The 17,122-nt window shown below is 40.7% G+C and overlaps 1 protein-coding gene across 1 annotated transcript in view; it reads left to right on the forward strand.

Moving 5' to 3' along the window:
• The first annotated feature begins 889 nt into the window (after window positions 1–889).
• The window catches only part of ROPN1 (rhophilin associated tail protein 1), a 32,500-nt gene continuing 16,267 nt past the window's right edge, over window positions 890–17,122 (forward strand). The window contains exon 1 of the mRNA XM_047755611.1: window positions 890–1,125. The gene's annotated coding sequence lies outside the window, so the exon portion shown is untranslated. The remainder of the gene's footprint in view (window positions 1,126–17,122) is intronic.

Here is a 17,122-nt window from a genome sequence, read left to right on the forward strand (position 1 = left end):
GACAACAGTTGTAGCAGAGAAAGAAAGGGCTTTTCTGACTTCCTTGGGAGCTTAAAAAAGAAAAATCTTGAGAAACCTTGAAATCAGAAGACCTGGAGTCAAATTACACCTCACTGCCAGCTGTCTGACGATAGGCAAGTTACTCAACGTTTTAAGCCTGTTTCATTTCTAAAATGAAGGTAAATACCTACCTTCAGAGTTGCTATGAGACCTTGATGCCATTCTACATGTGCATGTTTTCTTTTTTTCTCTGTTCCCTTTCTATCTACAATTGGCTCCATTCCTCTTTCCTAGCACTATACAGGTTAAGAGTTAGTAATGTGGAACTACAAAATGTGGGTTCCAATCCTAACCTTACCACTTGCTAACTCTTATGAAGTTACTTGACTGCTCTGTGCTGCTTCCTCATCTACAAAAATGAAGATAATGGTACTTGTCTCATGGGGTGATATAAGGATTAAGTGGGTTAATATGTGTCATGCACTTAAAAAAAAAAAAAAAAAAAAGCACTGCAGGAAGTGCTTGTTACAATCGTTCCCCAGGGCTTCTCTTCACCTGCCCACTTTCCACAAGCCAAAAGATCGTTGAAAGCTCCTCCACTTCCGCTCTCTAACGTACAAAAGCCCACTGTAAATTGCTACCCATTCCCCCGGGTTTCTCAAGGGCCCCAGCCCCATCCCTAAACCGCTAGGCCGTCTGGTCCTTCCACCACAAGCAAACCCCGAGGCACCTCTTGGTCTCCCAGCCCCGCCCAGGCGGGACCGTGGGAAGCCAGACTCCGGAGCAGATTGCGGCAGAGGGGGCGGGGCCGGGCGAGACGTTGGGGTGGGGCATCTGGGGAGGGGGTGGCTCTGTGAGGTCGCGCCCTTGCCCCTGCGCCGCGGTTGCCAGGCAGCGCAGTGGGCGTCACCGTTGCCAAGCGAAGGCTTAGCGCTAACAAAGCGGGTCGCGCCTCACCTCTCCAGAGCCTAGAGGCCGAGGCCGGTGCCGCCCTTCCCCGCCCAGATTCCGCTGCTTTCCGCCCGCCCAAGTGCGGGGCGCTTGATCTCTGCCCACACCTCCCGCCTGAGGGCAGGCGCGGGGTGTCGCCCGGTGCCGGATAGCCCGTTTGGGAAAGAATCTCAGGTAGCCACCCTGAGGGGAATTGGAGAGAGGGGAGCACCCTGAGCGCCCCGACGGCTGCTCGGGTCTGAGGGAAGAGCCTTGTCTGATGGCCCACCTAGATTCTGACCCCTCTTGTCTACAGAGCAAGAGGAGAGAAATGAGATCTTTAAGAAAACATAAATATGGGTGATTGTTGCCCTCCGCCTAAGCTATATGCATATTTTGTAGCTAGGACTACCATTTTATAATTTCTTTCATAGAGGACCGTGATTTGGAAACAGAACAGAATCTGGGATCAGAGCCCCCCCACTAACTAAAATACCAATGGGGGGAATATGCCATGAGAACTAACAGGCATGACTACTGCTTTATAAACTGCTATCAGTCCTTCATTTTCCTCCTACATATTGAGTACTGAGTGTATTCAAGGCACCAGGCTGGGCAAGGGAGATCTATAGTGAGTAGAAAATGACCATCCCTACCTTCAAGTTTACAGTCTATTGGGGGAAGCAGGTGTTAATCATAAAAATAACACAAACAATGTAAAATTAGAGCTGAGTGCTGTCAAGGAGAGGTGAGTAAGTGATGTCTGAGAGGGTGCAGTGGAACTGATAGGTGAGGGAAAGCTGATTCAAGACCTGAAAAACCTGTGAAAAGGTGAAGAAGTATCCAGGCAAGGGTAACCGTGAGTCCAAAATGCATCTTCTATTCCAAACCCCAACAAGAACATACAGTTGCCTGGTTCTAGGTTCCAGGAACTGTTTGAAGAAACTACCTCTGAGATTCTGGTGTCTGGAGTCTTTCATTCAGGTAACTGCAGGCTTCCATTTATATAACTGGAGCCCTGTTTAGCCCACACCAATAAAACCAAATGAGAAATTCCAGAAACAAATCCATAATTATATTTCATATTTGATAAGTCCTATATTCTTTAGCACTCAGCACAGACGCATTGACCTGTCATTCCACAGTGGGAAGGATGTAGGTGTCGCAGAAGAGGAAATACGTTGAATTTTAAGAGTTTGAGGGGGGCTGATATTGATAGATAAATTGAGGAAAGCCCACCATTCTAAGAACTTCGAAAATGGAAAAGAACTTCACAAAGCTTTGGAGTCATGGAATGTTAAGATAGAATGGACATTTCCCCTACTTCTTTTATCAGATGTGAACAAATGGTCTGAAACAAAACATTGGTCTTTGGTGTCACTCCAACCTATAAGAGTCTATGATTCTAAGTCTCTGTGGTTCAAAGGTGCATGGAAATCCCGAGTCCCATGGAGACATGGGAGGAGAATCTGACCTGTCCCTCCTTTAGGGTCCTACTGTTTCTACTATTAGGGTTCGGGTTATCATCAAAGGTGACCAGTCATCAAAGCTTGAAAAGTGGGGAGTCACTCTAAACTCTTGTCTCTTCTCATCCATCTCCACCATTGATTACCAAGTCCTGTAGCTCCTGCCTGTCCTATCCTCCCCCATTGCAATGGCTTTTCATGGCAGGGATGCTCCCCAGAGTTGCTGCCAAAAGTGCTGCCATATTCTCCTAACCAGGCTGCGGGCGTGAAGCTTCACTCCACTCCCTTGAGCCCATTTCCACAGCTTTCAATTGATGTGTGTTTCAGAATCCAGCAAAGAGAAAGAAATCATACAACTATTTAACAAAGGAAGTTCAATATAACAAATTTTTAACTATCATGGGTTGGGGTAATGGAAGATTGGTTAGCAAGTCATAAAGATCTAAGGTATACAGGAATTACAGACAGAAGAGGCAATCAGTACCCTTGAAATAGACCATCCAAGAAAGAGATGACTTCCCAAGAGCCTGTTGCAGAGGGTATAGCTCAGATCATTGGATGGCAGAGAAACTGCTGAGGGGCCAGGCAGCCAGAAATCCACTGTCTGGGATGCCCAGGAAGCCATTCATGAAAAGATGAATGTACAGTGGCTATACTCTGCTGCAAAGCTTCCCAAGAGAGGTGCCAGGAAAAGCGGCTATCCACTGGGCACTGCTGACTCCTGTACACTGCAGCCATGGAACACTTAGGAGATCCCATACTGCAGATGCAGGATCCCAGCCCTGGGGAAATTGCACCCTCCTGGAGCCCAGTAGGAAGAGCCTGTGAAAGGGACAGAAGCCCCTTCCTCCTCCAGTATCCCTCCAGCGCCCTCTACTGACAAAGCTTAACATTATGCCAGCTGGCAAAGGAGAACTGTTGTTGAAAGAACCTAGTTCTATTTCTGGTGAGGAGACAATGGAGAGTGAATTTGGAGCAGGGAGTCAGTCAATCAATTGATAACTGGAGCATTAAGCTGACACCAAAATCTGATGTGTGAATCTACTGCTTAAATCCTCTAGTGACTCCCTATCACCTTAATATAAAGTTCAAAAGCTTTACTCTAGCATACCAGGCCTTTTGTATTCTGGTCTTGGGCTCTGTTTCCAGCCTTAGGTCCAACAATTCCCCTTTTATCCATTCTAGCCCTCCATCATTACTCACCGTTCCCTGAACTCTCCATGCTCTGATACCTCCACACCTTTGTCTAAGTAGCCCTAGCCACAAAGAATTCACTTTTTGCTCTCATCAGGAAACATTGCTTACTGAGGACCTACTTTGTACCTGGCACAGTTCTAGGGGCTGGGGATACAGCAGTGAGCAAACGAAGCTTCCCCAAGTCTTTTTTCAAATATCATCACTATTTAGGAAGTATTTTCTGACCACTTTCTCCTACCTCTAGATGAGTTCGATGCCTCATCTAGGGAGTTTCTGTTCTCCTATATCTAGTGCAGACTTCTTGACACTTATCATGTCCTATTTGGATCACTGATTTTCCTGTCAGTCTCTTCCACTGGCCTGTGAGCTCTCTGAGGGCAGGAAGTATGACTCATTTATTTCTGTACCCCAGTATTCAGTGCTATTCCTGACACTAAGGTTTTGTTGGATTGATTGCCCAGGATCACATAAGTAGTCCAAGATAGGCCCAGGATTATCTGGTCTTCTGTCTCATAGTCAAGTGTTTCTAGAGTAGGCTAATGTTTCTAGACTAAAAAGTACAGCATCTCTGCATTTTGGGTTGGAAAAGCCAAGTGCAGTGTTGAGTACCATCAGGAATGATAGTGGAAACAGGAGAGAAACATAGCCCTGAATTTTTGTTGAAACTTATGGTGCCTTCACCCTCAGAGTCCTTGTAGACTTAGAGTCCCTGGACCATAGGAATGTTCTGATGAAATCAAAAGCAGGGAGGACAAGTAAAATGATGAAATGAAGTGGTGGATATTCTGACTCTTCACACTGAAGAAATGAAGACTTATGCTTATGAGAGATGAGATTAAGGTGGCCCCAGGTTTGTATGCCAGGTCCCAAGACCAGGGGGACGTGTTGCACACTTAGGGAGCACAGGTAACAGAGCAATCTGTAAATGTTATCCTTGGGCTTATGGACCATGATATGAACATGGAGGAAATCTTTGAAATATGAACATGGCTAAATTAATACACACCAAAAGAGGTAACGGCTTGCTTGTTAAATGATAAAATATGTGGAACTCATAACTTTCAAGAGGTGGTACTAGCATGATATATAAGCAGTTTGGAGAAAAATGCTAACCACAGAGCCAAAAACTACTTCTCCAAAAAGGAACAAGGTCAGATAGGACTGCTCTTAGCAAGATTGTTGTTGGCATCCACATGCTGGGTTGGCTTCATCCAGGGGTTGGCCCGGGGTAGAAAAAGATCCAGACTTCTGTGAAATGAAGTTGGAGAGGCAAGCTAATATGAATAAGACAAATTTTGGAGAGCTTGAAAGTCAGGGCATCATTTTGATGAGGAAAGAAATGAAGATCCACTAAAGGTTTTAGAGAGTGATATGATAATATGAGTGGTTAAGATATTTTATCTGGGAAAACGAAACCTCAATTTCCTGGCATTGGGAAATGATTCCAATATTAGATCTACCTACCCATAGGTTGCTGTGAGGATTAAATGAGATAAGGAATGTGCATGGACCTTGAAGCCTCTCTTAATGCTGATCACCCTTCCATTCTTAACAAATGTATGGAATATGGTTCAAGAGATAATGCTCATTTTTAGGACAAAAACATTAGGACACACTCTGATTTTGTTTTACTCCAAGTTACCAAAAGTGGACTTTTCATGATTCAAATGGAAATATCCAGGATATTTCAGTGACTGATGGAAAGAGTATGACATAATATGTGAAACTAGGATTGTCCTAGAGAAAATCCATGATGTATAATTGCCTTATTCCGAGACAGGCAGCATGGCCATTAGAGTGTGGAAAGAGCAGTGAAGTGGACCTGAATTCTTGATTTAGTGCCAACAGAAATTGTTAGCTTGTGCCAATCACGTCAGTTCTCTCATTTGTAAATTGAAGATATTGAACTATAGCCTAAGTCAAATTAAGTCCCTTCTTTTTTTGGAAAAGATATTCCTTTTTATCTTCCAGATAGATTTTTTTTTTAAGTCTACCAGGACTAAAAGGAATGAAAGAAGAGAATGAATCAAAAATGGCCTTGATCAGAGTTCCCACTGTGGTTCAGGGGGTGAAGAACTCACTAGTCCCTTAGTGAGGATTTGGGTTCGATCCCTGGCCTCAGTCTGGGTTAAGGATCTGGCATTGCTGCGAGCTGAGGGTAGGTTGCAGATGTGTCTTGTATCTGACGTGGCTGTGGCTGTGGCTGCGGCCGGCAGCTATAGCTCTGATTCAACTCCTAGCCTGGGAACTTCCATATGCTGCAAGTTCGGCCCTAAAAAGCAAAAAAAAAAAAAAAAAAAAAAGTGGCCATGATCTATCAGACCAATGTAATTGAGAAAGTACAACAAGTTTGTTTTGGATGTTTTATGGGAAAGGAGACCTCTACAGTAGGTAGCTGGTGGATGTGACTGCCATGGTTGAGAGTTTAGGATTGGAGACTTGCAAGCCATTGCATAGACTCTGGTTAAAGTCACAAAACGAAAAACAAATAAAACCCCTCTACTTTCAGCCAGAATATAGTAGGGTTGCAGCAGCTCAAGCCTCCCACTGCAACAAATTAAAAACTCTAGAAAAATTATTTGTAAAAATATTGTCAATACATCAGAGAGCTCTAGAGGCAATGAGCTCTAGATTAAAATTCCAGGAGGGTGCCAAGTCCTTCCAAGGCGAACTGATGGTCACAGTGATTTTCTTCCCTGGGGAGATTTGCCAGCTTTGGATGTAGACTCAGGGTTGTGCTTGGCCTTGAAAAGAGATTTTACTGAGGCAGGGGGGAGAAGCCAGCAAGACTTGGTAGTCAAACACCACTGGTATGACAGATTAGAAATTTGAGGCCCCCCAAACACATTTTAGTTTTTACACAATATCTGACATACAATTAAAAAATATTGGACATGCATAGAAACAGGAAAATGTGTCTAGTAATCAAGAGAAAAAAATAGATATCAAGGAGAAAGTCCACAGGCAGATTCAGCTACTGGAGTTATCAGATACTGAGTCTAAAATAACTCTAGATAATATGTTCAGGAAAATCAAGAAAATGATGCATAAATAAATGAAAATGCAGAATATCAACACAGAAGTTTATACATTAAAAACACTAGATATTCTAGAGCTCAAAATAATACATCTTGGAGTTTCCAGTATGGCACAGCAGGTTGAGGATCTGGCATTGTCTCTGTGGTGACATAGTTTCAATTCTTGGCCCAGCTCAGTGGGTTAAGGATCTGGTGTTGCTGCAACTGTGGCATGGGTCATAGATAGGATCAGATAGTATCCCTGGCCCAGGAACTCCTGTATTGCCCGGGTGTGGCCAAATGATAAAAATAATAATGATATCTCAAATAAAGAATTCATTGAATGGACTTAACAGCAGCCTGGATGGCAGAAGACATAGCTAGTGAACTCAAAGGTCTATAGAAAATATCCAAACGGAATCGCAGCTGGAAAAAACAGTGTATGGTTTGAGATAGATGTAATTAGAGTTCCCAAAGGTAAGGAGAAAGAGTCTCAGGAGGTAATGGCACAGCCAGTATTTGGAAAGGTAATACTCAAGAATTTTTCAAAACTGGTTAAGATATCAACTCACATGTCCAAGAAGCTCAGCAGACTCCATCTGGGAACACACAGGCAAATCAATCAAACTACTAAAGATCAAAGATAAAGAGAAAATCATAAAAACAGCCAGAGCAGAAAAGGCGCATTACCTCCAAAGGAGTAACACAAAGATATCTGGCTTAATTTTAGCAAACGACAGAGACCAAAAGACAATGGGATTGCATACTTAAAAGTGCTGAAAGTAAAACCTGCTCACCTAGAAATTCTGTACTCAGTGAATATGTCCTTTAAAAAAGGAAGACAATTAATAGACAAAATATTCGGAATGTATTTTTAAGCTGTTTACAAAAGACACACTTTGAACAATAGGACACCAAAAAAATTGAAGGTAAAATTTTGAGAAAATGTATAATCTTGAAAAATTGTGGACTTTTTTTTTTTTTTTGTCTTTTTAGGGCCACACCCGCTGCATATGGAGGTTCCCAGGCTAGGGGTCTAATTGGAACTGTTGCTGCTGGCCTACACCAGAGCCACAGAAACCCCAGATTGGAACCGCATCTGCAACCTACACCACAGCTCACGGCAACGCAGGATCCTTAACCCACTGAGCAAGTCCAGGGATTGAACCCAAAATCTCATGGTTCCTTGTCGGATTCGTTTCTGCTGCTCCACAACGGGAACTCCCAAAGTTGAGTTTAAGACAAATAAAACAGTGAAGCATTGCATAATGATAAAAGTTTCCAATCAAGAGGAAAAAATTTGGGGAGTTCCCTTTGTGGCACAGTGGAAACGAATCAGACTAGAATTCATGAGGTTGCTGGTTTGATCCCTAGCCTCACTCAGTGGATCAGGGATCCAGCATTGCTGTGAGCTGTGGTGTAGGCCAGTGGCTGTAGCTCTGATTTGACCCCTAGCCTGGGAACTTCCATGTGCTGTGGGTGCAGCCCTAAAAAGCAAAAAAGAAAAAATTTTAAAGCCTTATTATTTATGCACGTAATAACAGAGACTGAAAATTTATCAAGAAAAAATTGACAGAACTAAAAGAATAGACAAAACGACCTCATAGGTGGAGATTTTAAACACTTCTCTCATTTATGGATAGAATAAGGAGACAAAAAAGTAAATAAGGATATAGAAGATTTGAACTACACGGTTAAACTTCTTGATATATATAGAACATTACACCCAACAACTGCAGAGTAAACATTCTTTTCTGGTAAATGTGGAATATTTACCAAGATTCTTAAAAACAAACAATTTGTTGGAAAAAAAAAAAAGCATGGATTAGAAAATACAAGCCTCAGGCAATACTTCTAAAAAGGGATGTTAGAGATAAAGGTGACAGAAATGAACAAGGAACAGCACAGAGTTGGGGCAAGCAAGACTCTATTATCTGATGCAGCAAGGTGTTTCATCAGAGAGATCAATTTCTCAAATGCAACACAGAAGCCAAGAAGAATAAGTGTTGTGAGGGAAATCACTAGACTGAGATTTCAAGGGGACTTTAGTGACATTTACATCTGTTTCAGGACAATCATCAGGATGGAAGCTTCCTAAGTGGTTAAAGGAGGAGGAATCACGTCAAGAGGCGTGAGAGTCAGACTTGCGCGCACTTGGGAAGTTTGACAGTGAAAAAGAGAATTAGACCATTGGGAAAGACAGTAAAAACAACCTCCCCGCCAAAAAAAATCCAGACATTGCCGATGTGATGGAAGAGACGGTGACAGGGAGGTGGAAAAGATGTAACTTTCTAGAGAAAGTAGAGGATCAAATGCCAATTCCTCAGTCTTGGACAAGTTAAGAACTAAGAGTTCAAGCAGTAAAGAATGTGAACTCAAAGTCATGGACTGGGGTGGCAGAGGATGGCAGTGTGAATTCAGTCTGACATCCTTGATCTCATTCAGGTAGGGAAATTACTTTATCTGCTGAGAATGAGGACAATAGTTGAGTGGGATGCAGGCTTGAGGGGAGTCATTCACTGGAGATTAAATAAGAAATAGAAACGTGTTCTTGGGGGATGGCGAAGATCAGTGGAGAAGCTGACATGAAGGAGCTAGAGAGTGGAGGAGTGATACAAGGCTGGAGGGTGCCACACTGGATGATATTGCAGAGATTACTTTTGTGATGTTATCGTTTTATAAAATTCAAGTAGAGCAAGACTAAAAGAACAGCCAGTTGTTGGTTAGATTAAGCCTAACTTGGTATCAGCCTACTTTTCTGGCTCTTTCAAATTCACTCAGCTTCTCTCAATCTTAGACTCACATGACCCATCTTAAAATGTGTTCATGCTTTGGTGCTTTAGCGGTGTCAGAAATCTTAAGGACCCCTTCCCTCTATCAACCTCAGAAAGCAACAACTCTCATGAGGGAATCCCAACTCCTATTCATAAACTAACACAGTCATTACAGCCTTATCTCACTGCCTCAGTAAGGGAATTGCTGCCAGTGGTAGATGTTGCTATTTCTTTCCCTTGGCTCCTCCTTTCTTTATAAAGTAGCAGATGTGTTTGAGTCTTATTGACATTCTATTTCTCTGCAATCAAAAAAAGTTTATACACACTACTATGTATAAACTAGATAACCAACAAGGACCCACTGTGAAGCACAGGGAACTCTACTCAATATTCTGTAATAACCTATATGGAAAAAGAATCTGAAAAAGAATGGATATATGGATATGTATAACCAAATCACTTTGCTCTATAACTGAAACTAACACAACATTGGAAAGCAGTTACATTCCAATGACAAGGCCTGCTCGTCAACCCAGGTCCCCAAGTCAGCGGTGCCGCAGAAATAAGAAGAAAGACACACGGAAAGAGAGGGGGGATCATGGGGCTACAGCCTTCCAGAAGCAATAGCAACCCTCTGAGCCAACTCATGGTTTTTATTTACTATTTTCTACTTCCTTGTACATGCAGGGAATACATCGGTATTTTACTTCGAACTTATTGAAAGCAAGATATGCTAGGACAGTCATTCCTAAGCACATAAAGTAATCATAAATGTTTTAGCCCTCCAAAACCATAATTTGTTGTTTGCTTCAAGCCATCTATGGCCTCTCCCATAAATCCCCCAAGGCTCCAGTCCTGAGAATGTCAGAGCTGATGGTTTTCCATCAGCAACATCAGTGCTTCAGCAATCTTGTTTTCAAGATGCCATTTTTTGATGTTGTTCTCATTCATTTTGCCTCAAGGGTCATGGGAGAGTCACAAGACTTTGTATAGACTGACCTTCTATAGCCACTCTATGGCGCCAGTCTTTTCTTTCCATTCTTCGTCACGTCGCATATTCATGCCGCCAACATCTCCCTCTTTTTAAAATTTTTATGATTCTTATTTATTAATCATATTAGCAAGTGCTGTAGTGGCTAATTGCTGTTGTTGACCGTTGATTTTTGTCATGATTCATCTCCAGACTGCACAGAAACAAAAAAACAGATATATGAATATGAACATAAAGCCTCCCATAGTACCGCCAGAAGGTTAGATCCTTGAAGTAAATGCAACTTCTGAGAGAAAGTTTCCATAATCTCTTTTTTTAAATTATTAATATCAATTGATAAGTTCCCTTGATTTAATAAATGTTATTTTACTTTATCTCAATTAAAGGACGATTCCTTATACCGGTGAGGAGTCACACAAAATGAAGTAATATTCCATTCACATTTAAGTCTTACTTGTTTTTGCAAACTATTCACTTGATCTCCCAACAAAATTACCACCTGCTGTAAATCTGCCATTATAGCCACAAATAACATAGCGGCATTTAAAGGGTGATGCTGGAGTTCCCGTCGTAGTGCAGTGGTTAACGAATCCGACTAGGAATTATGAGGTTGCGGGTTCGATCCCTGGCTTTGCTCAGTGGCTTCAGGATCCAGCGTTGCCGTGAGCTGTGCTTTAGGTTGCAGAGGTGGCTCGGATCCCACATTGCTGTGGCTCTGGCGTAGGCGGGTGGCTATGGCTCCAATTAGACCCCTAGCCTGGAAACCTCCATATGCCGCGGAAGTGGCTGCAGAAAAGGCAAGAAGACTAAATAAATAAATAAAGGGTAATGCTGATCTTACACCAGTTTTTTCCCTTCTATAGTGAGCTTTTTTATTTGCCCCCATGTTGGTATTTTACTATTATTCATTCGAGGCAATGGTGTTGACTTTTTCTCCTGTGACGAATGAATTGTCATTCGTTTCAGGGCATGTACCGGAGGCTCCCCAGGTGGATCTAGACTCATCCAATTTCTTTTCTTTCCTTTCTTTGCTATTTCTTCTGGTAACCCAGTGATGTTGTCCATTCTCTGTAAGGATAAGAGCAAAACCTTGTCCTTTTTTTACTTTGTATCCTTCAAGGCATTCTCCCTTTTCATTTTTCCAAAATACAGGGGTGTAATCATCAATATCAGCAGAGGGATTATGTCTAACCTGCTGTCTTGTAAGCGACTCAAAATGATGCATTATAGCCGGTTTATCATTAAATCCTCTTATATCTAAAAAATTTAAGGTGAATAATGCTTGAGCTAGAATTTCCCTGGGCATAAGGCCTACATTTCCCACCCCCCCTTTTTTTAAATAGTATTTTTTAGCATTTTATGAGCTCTTTCTATAATGGCTTGACCCTGAGGATTATAAGGTATCCCAGTGACATGTCTAATATCTCAGTCCTGAAATAATTTATTTAAAGCAAAACTGGTATATGCAGGACCATTATCTGTTTTTATTGTTAACGGAGTACCCATATAGGAAAAGGCCTGCAATAAACGTGCTTTAACATCTTTTACTGCTTCTCCTGCAGGGGAGTAGGCAAAACTAACATTTGAGTAAGTATCTATTGATACATGTACATATCCCATTCTGCCAAAGTGAGGAACATGCGTCACATCCATCTGCCAAATATCATTTGATTGGATTCCTCGTAGATTAAGAGTGTCAACATGAGTAATAGGGGTGTGTTAGAGTCCATTCAGGACAGGCAGCAACAACGTCTCTAGCTTGCTGGCGAGAAATATCAAATTTTTGCATCAGTCCCTTAGTATTGATATGAGCTAGTTGGTGATATTCATACAGAGACGAGTACATAATTAATTTATCAATCTGTGCATTTCCTTGCGCAATAGGTCCTGGCAACAGGGAATGGGACTGTACATGTGAAATGTAAAAAGGAAAATTTCTACGTTGAATAACTTGTTGTAATATGTTAAACAAAACAAAAATGGGTTTAAGAGTGTTTTCAGGTAACGCCATGGTCTCAATATTCCTTGTTACTTTTACGGAATATAATGAATCAGAAATAATATTAAGGGGTGAATTCACATCCTGCAGAACATTAATAATAGCATCCAGCTCAGCCTGCTGTACTGACTGATATGATGAGACCCATATCTTCATAGTAGGTCCTGTATATCCTGCCTTGAACTCTTTATTGGCATCAGTAAAGTAAACTGGGGCATTAGCAATAGGGCTTTGCTTTGTATTAACAGGTATTATCCATTCATATTTACTAAAAAATTGTATTATTGGATTTTTAGGATAATGTGTGTGTATTTTACCAACATACTCAGCTGAGGCAATCTGTCAATCCATACTTTCTACAAAAAGTTGTTGTATTTGGCTGTTGTTCAAAGAAACTATAATTTCTGAAGGGTCATATCCAGAAATTTGTTTATGATGAGTTCTGCCTTTAGATAGTGTTTGAGAAACAAGCGTTAAGATAAGCGGTCATGGTTTTCTTAGGCGTATGGGTTAGATATTGCCATTCTAATGGACCCTTATCTTGCCACAAGACGGCAGTAGGAGAATTTTTCTTTGGTAATATTATTAAAGAAACTGGTTTTTCTGGACTAATTCTAACAATGTGTCTTTTCTGTAAGGGCTCATTAACAAGTTGTAGTTATTCCTTAGCTAGTTCAGTTAATTCTCTAGGGCAATTTAAATCAGGATCCCCATTCAAAGTTTGAAATAAATGCGTCAATTGATAGGTAGCAAGTGAAGGACGCAATGAATTAATATCTCCTAATAATTCCTGAAAATCATGTAAGGTTTTTAAGTGTTCTATTCATATCTGAATTTTTTTTTTGGTTTTATAATTTCTCTTTCCATTAAATAACTCAAATAAGTATAAGGAATATCATACTGAGGTTTATATCGGGTGCTATCTTAAACCCATATGATATTAATTCCTCTTCTGCCCTCAAAAAAATTTTTATGCAATATTTCTTTGTCAGGTGTGCCAATAAAATATCGTCCATATAATGAACAATATAAGCCTCAGGAAATTGTTTTCAAATATTGTGTAAAGGCCTTGCAACACAGTTTTGATGCAATGTAAGACTATTCATCATCCCTTGGGGCAAAACTTTCTGAACATATCTCTTGACAGGTTCTTTATTATTAATAGAAGGAATTGTAAAGGCAAATCATGTAATATCATCAGGATGTAATGGAATAGTATAGAAACAATCTTTTAAATCCACAATAATAATAGGCCATGATTCAGGAATCATGGAGGGTGATGGCAATCCAGGTTGTAATGCACCCATAGGTTCCATAATAGCACTTATTTTTCTAAGGTCTATCAACATTCACCATTTACCATTTTTCTTTTTAATAATGAAAACCAGAGAATTCCAAGGGCTAGTTGTTTCTTCTATATGTCCAAGTTCATATTGTTCTTTGACTAATTCCTGAAGAGCCAACAATTTTACTTTAGAGAGGGGCCACTGTTCGGTCCAAATAGGGTCATCAGCTTTCCAAAAAAAAATTTTTTTTTGTCTTTTCTAGGGTCACTCTTGCAGCATATGGAGGTTCCCAGGCTAGGGGTCTAACCGGAGCTGTAGCTGCCAGCCCATGCCACAGCCACAGCAACGCAGGATCCGAGCCGTTTCTGTAACCTACACCACAGCTCATGGCAATGCCGGGTCCTTAACCCACTGAGCGAGGCTAGGGATCGAACCAGCAACCTCATGGTTCCTAGTCAGATTTGTTAACCACTGCACCACGATGAGAACTCCAGTTTTTCAAAAATTTTTAATGAAATTTTCAAATTCTTACAGTCACCCTCACTGAGAAAGTTTGCCTCACAGAGGGGTCTTAGCAAATGTTAAAATGGTATTTTTAAATTTTTCTCCAATTGATAGAAACTCCTTTCTCACTATTAATCAGGATTTGAATAATTTGATTTCTTCTTTAATCAAAATTCTTGTGATAAGGTGAATAGATTTCTAATGCACTTGAACACTTTCATATCATGTATTTCCAAATAATGTGATCCCCTAAAAGATGTTTTGCTACTGGTCTTTAGGGATGAAGTAGATTATTAAACTCCTCACTGAACCACTTCTTCTTCCTCTTCTTGTCTTTTTAGGGCTACACCTGTGGCATATGGAGTTTCCCAGGCTAGGGGTTGAATCAGAGCTGCAGCTGCCAGCCTATGCCTCAGCCACAGCAACACTAGATCTAAACCGAGTCTGTGACCCTACACCACAGCTCACGGCAATGCCAGATCCTTAACCCACTGAGCAAGGCCAGGGATCGAACCTGCATCCTCAGGGATACTGGTCAGGTTCGTTACTGCTGAGCCACAATGGGAACTCCCTCACTGAACTACTTCTAATCTCACATTACGTTTGAATCTCTGAGCATTCGTTGGTATACTTATTATATTTTCACACCTTCACTGTGATTTTGATTAAATTCATTCTGGTGTTTGAAAATGTCAAGTAAGACAATTTTCTGAAGGTAATAAACTCTCCTCAGCAACTCTACAATAAGGATCATTGACATTTTTCAATTCCTCTTTTAGCTCCTAACCTCCAGGAAAAAAAAAAAAAAGCTTTTCCTGTGGTTGGTAACTGAGTAGGAAACAGCTGACTGCTTCTTCACATAAAGCTGAAAACAGACAGAACCATAGCAGCCTGGATTTTACTAGTAAATCCTTTCATATGGAATTCACATGTGTAGGCAAATGTACAGACAAGAGCTTTATGTGAACAATGTCTTACATCTCAGGTGTTCAGGAGAATAGATATAATGTAGAGCCTTTCCACCTTCCTGTCATCACAGCTTTCCACCAGTACCAAAACCAACAATTTTGCTTGCATAATCCAGAAAATACTGTTTGTTTTAAAGTATTTTTTTAAGGGAGTTCCCATTTATGGCTTAGTGGGTTAAGAACCCGACATAGTGTCCATGAGGATGTAGATTCAATGCCTGGCCCTGATCAGCGGGTTAAGGATCTGGCATTGCCATGAGCTGTGATGTACATTGCAGATGCAGCTTGGATTTGGCATTGCTCTGGCTGTGGGGTAGGCCAGCAGCTGCAGCTCCAATTCATCCCCTAGGCTGGGAACTTCCATATCCCACAGGCACGCCCGTAAAAAAGAAAAAAATAACAATAAAACGAAGTATCAGGTGTTTGTTTAGGTACTTTCTGGCAATCCATATTCTTCTAAATCTTCTCCAGGGATTCTAACTAGTGCTGTTAACTGACCGCTGTAACCACCATCTGTAGATTCATCACCCTTCAAACAAGCACCTTAACTGGTCTTGTGACGAGAGTTATCAATGCATCTTCTAATAGCAATATTCAATTTTTATATTTCCTTTGCTTCATTTGGTCTCAAACATGCTCATTTCCCAGGCAGGTTGGTAAAATGAGTGATTCTGTAATTGTGGGAGATATTTTGGCTTTAGTTCTTAAGTCTATGACCTTTTACTTAACTTCTTGAACCCAATCTGATATAAACTACCATTGTAGTTGTAAATACTGTTGTAAACAACTTCATAAAACAGTGGTTTTCAAAGCAGTTTAAAGGATGTCTGAGGATCCTTGAGATTTTAGGGGGCAGGAAACTATGAAGTTAAAACCATTTTTAGGGGTTCCCAGTGTGGCTCAGCAGAAATGAATCCAACTAGTATCCATGAGGATTCAGGTTTGATCCCTGGCCTTGCTCAGTGGTTTAAGGATCTGCTGTTGCTGTGAGCTGCGGTGTAGGTTGCAGTCACTTCTCAGATCCCATGTTGCTGTGGCTGTGGCATAGGCCAGCAGCTGCAGCTCTGATTCGACCCCTAGCCTGGGAACCTCCATATGCTTCAGGTGTGGCCCTAAAAAGACAAAAAAAAAAAAAAAGATTTTGTTTCTAAAAACAATAGTTATAGTTTTTTATGAAAAATATATTAATGTTAATATGTAAAGCAATTGTTTTATTTTAAATATTTTAAAATTTCCAAAATGATAAATATCACAAGATATAACAACATTAGCATAAGCTCTTTAGGGTGGGTTCTCAATAACTTTTAGGAATTAAGGGTGCTGAGAGCAAAAATTTTAAGGATTACTCTCTTAAGAGACTATCCATATAATATAGATATTTTCTGTCTCTAGCATAATTTACATGGCACCATTTTTTTCATTTGATTACTTTTTCCATGAAAAGATATTTGGACAGATATTTAGGTAAAGAAAAAAACTATCAGGGCAAACAAATCCAATTTGAAACAATCCTCATTTTATTGCCAAGTGACTTAAATTTACATTTTTGACTACTATATATGTCTGTGAATCTCTAAAAAGTATTAAACTATAATTAGATATTAATATTTAATTTTATATTACATTTGATAGTAGGAAAATAAATGATATATTTAAAATATTTAAGGAGAGACTATATGCCCTTTTTACTACAATAAATCAGATTTCAGGGAAAATAGGGTGGTCCATTTTCTTAAGAATGTCTTTTTTTCCTTTTAGGGCCACACCTGTGGCATATGGAAGTTCCCAGACTAGGGGCTGAATTGGAGCTACAGCTGAGGCCTACACCACAGCTTGTAGCAACGCTAGATCCTTAACCCACTGAGTGAGGCCAGGGATCAAACCCGCATCCTCACGGACACTATGTCAGGTTCTTAATCTGCTGAGCCAAAATGGGAACTCCAAGAATACTTTTACATGAATTACAAAACTTGAAAAGCATTCATTAAGG

The sequence above is a fragment of the Phacochoerus africanus genome, chromosome 1 (assembly GCF_016906955.1).
Source record: "Phacochoerus africanus isolate WHEZ1 chromosome 1, ROS_Pafr_v1, whole genome shotgun sequence".
Taxonomy (NCBI): Eukaryota; Metazoa; Chordata; class Mammalia; order Artiodactyla; family Suidae; genus Phacochoerus; species Phacochoerus africanus.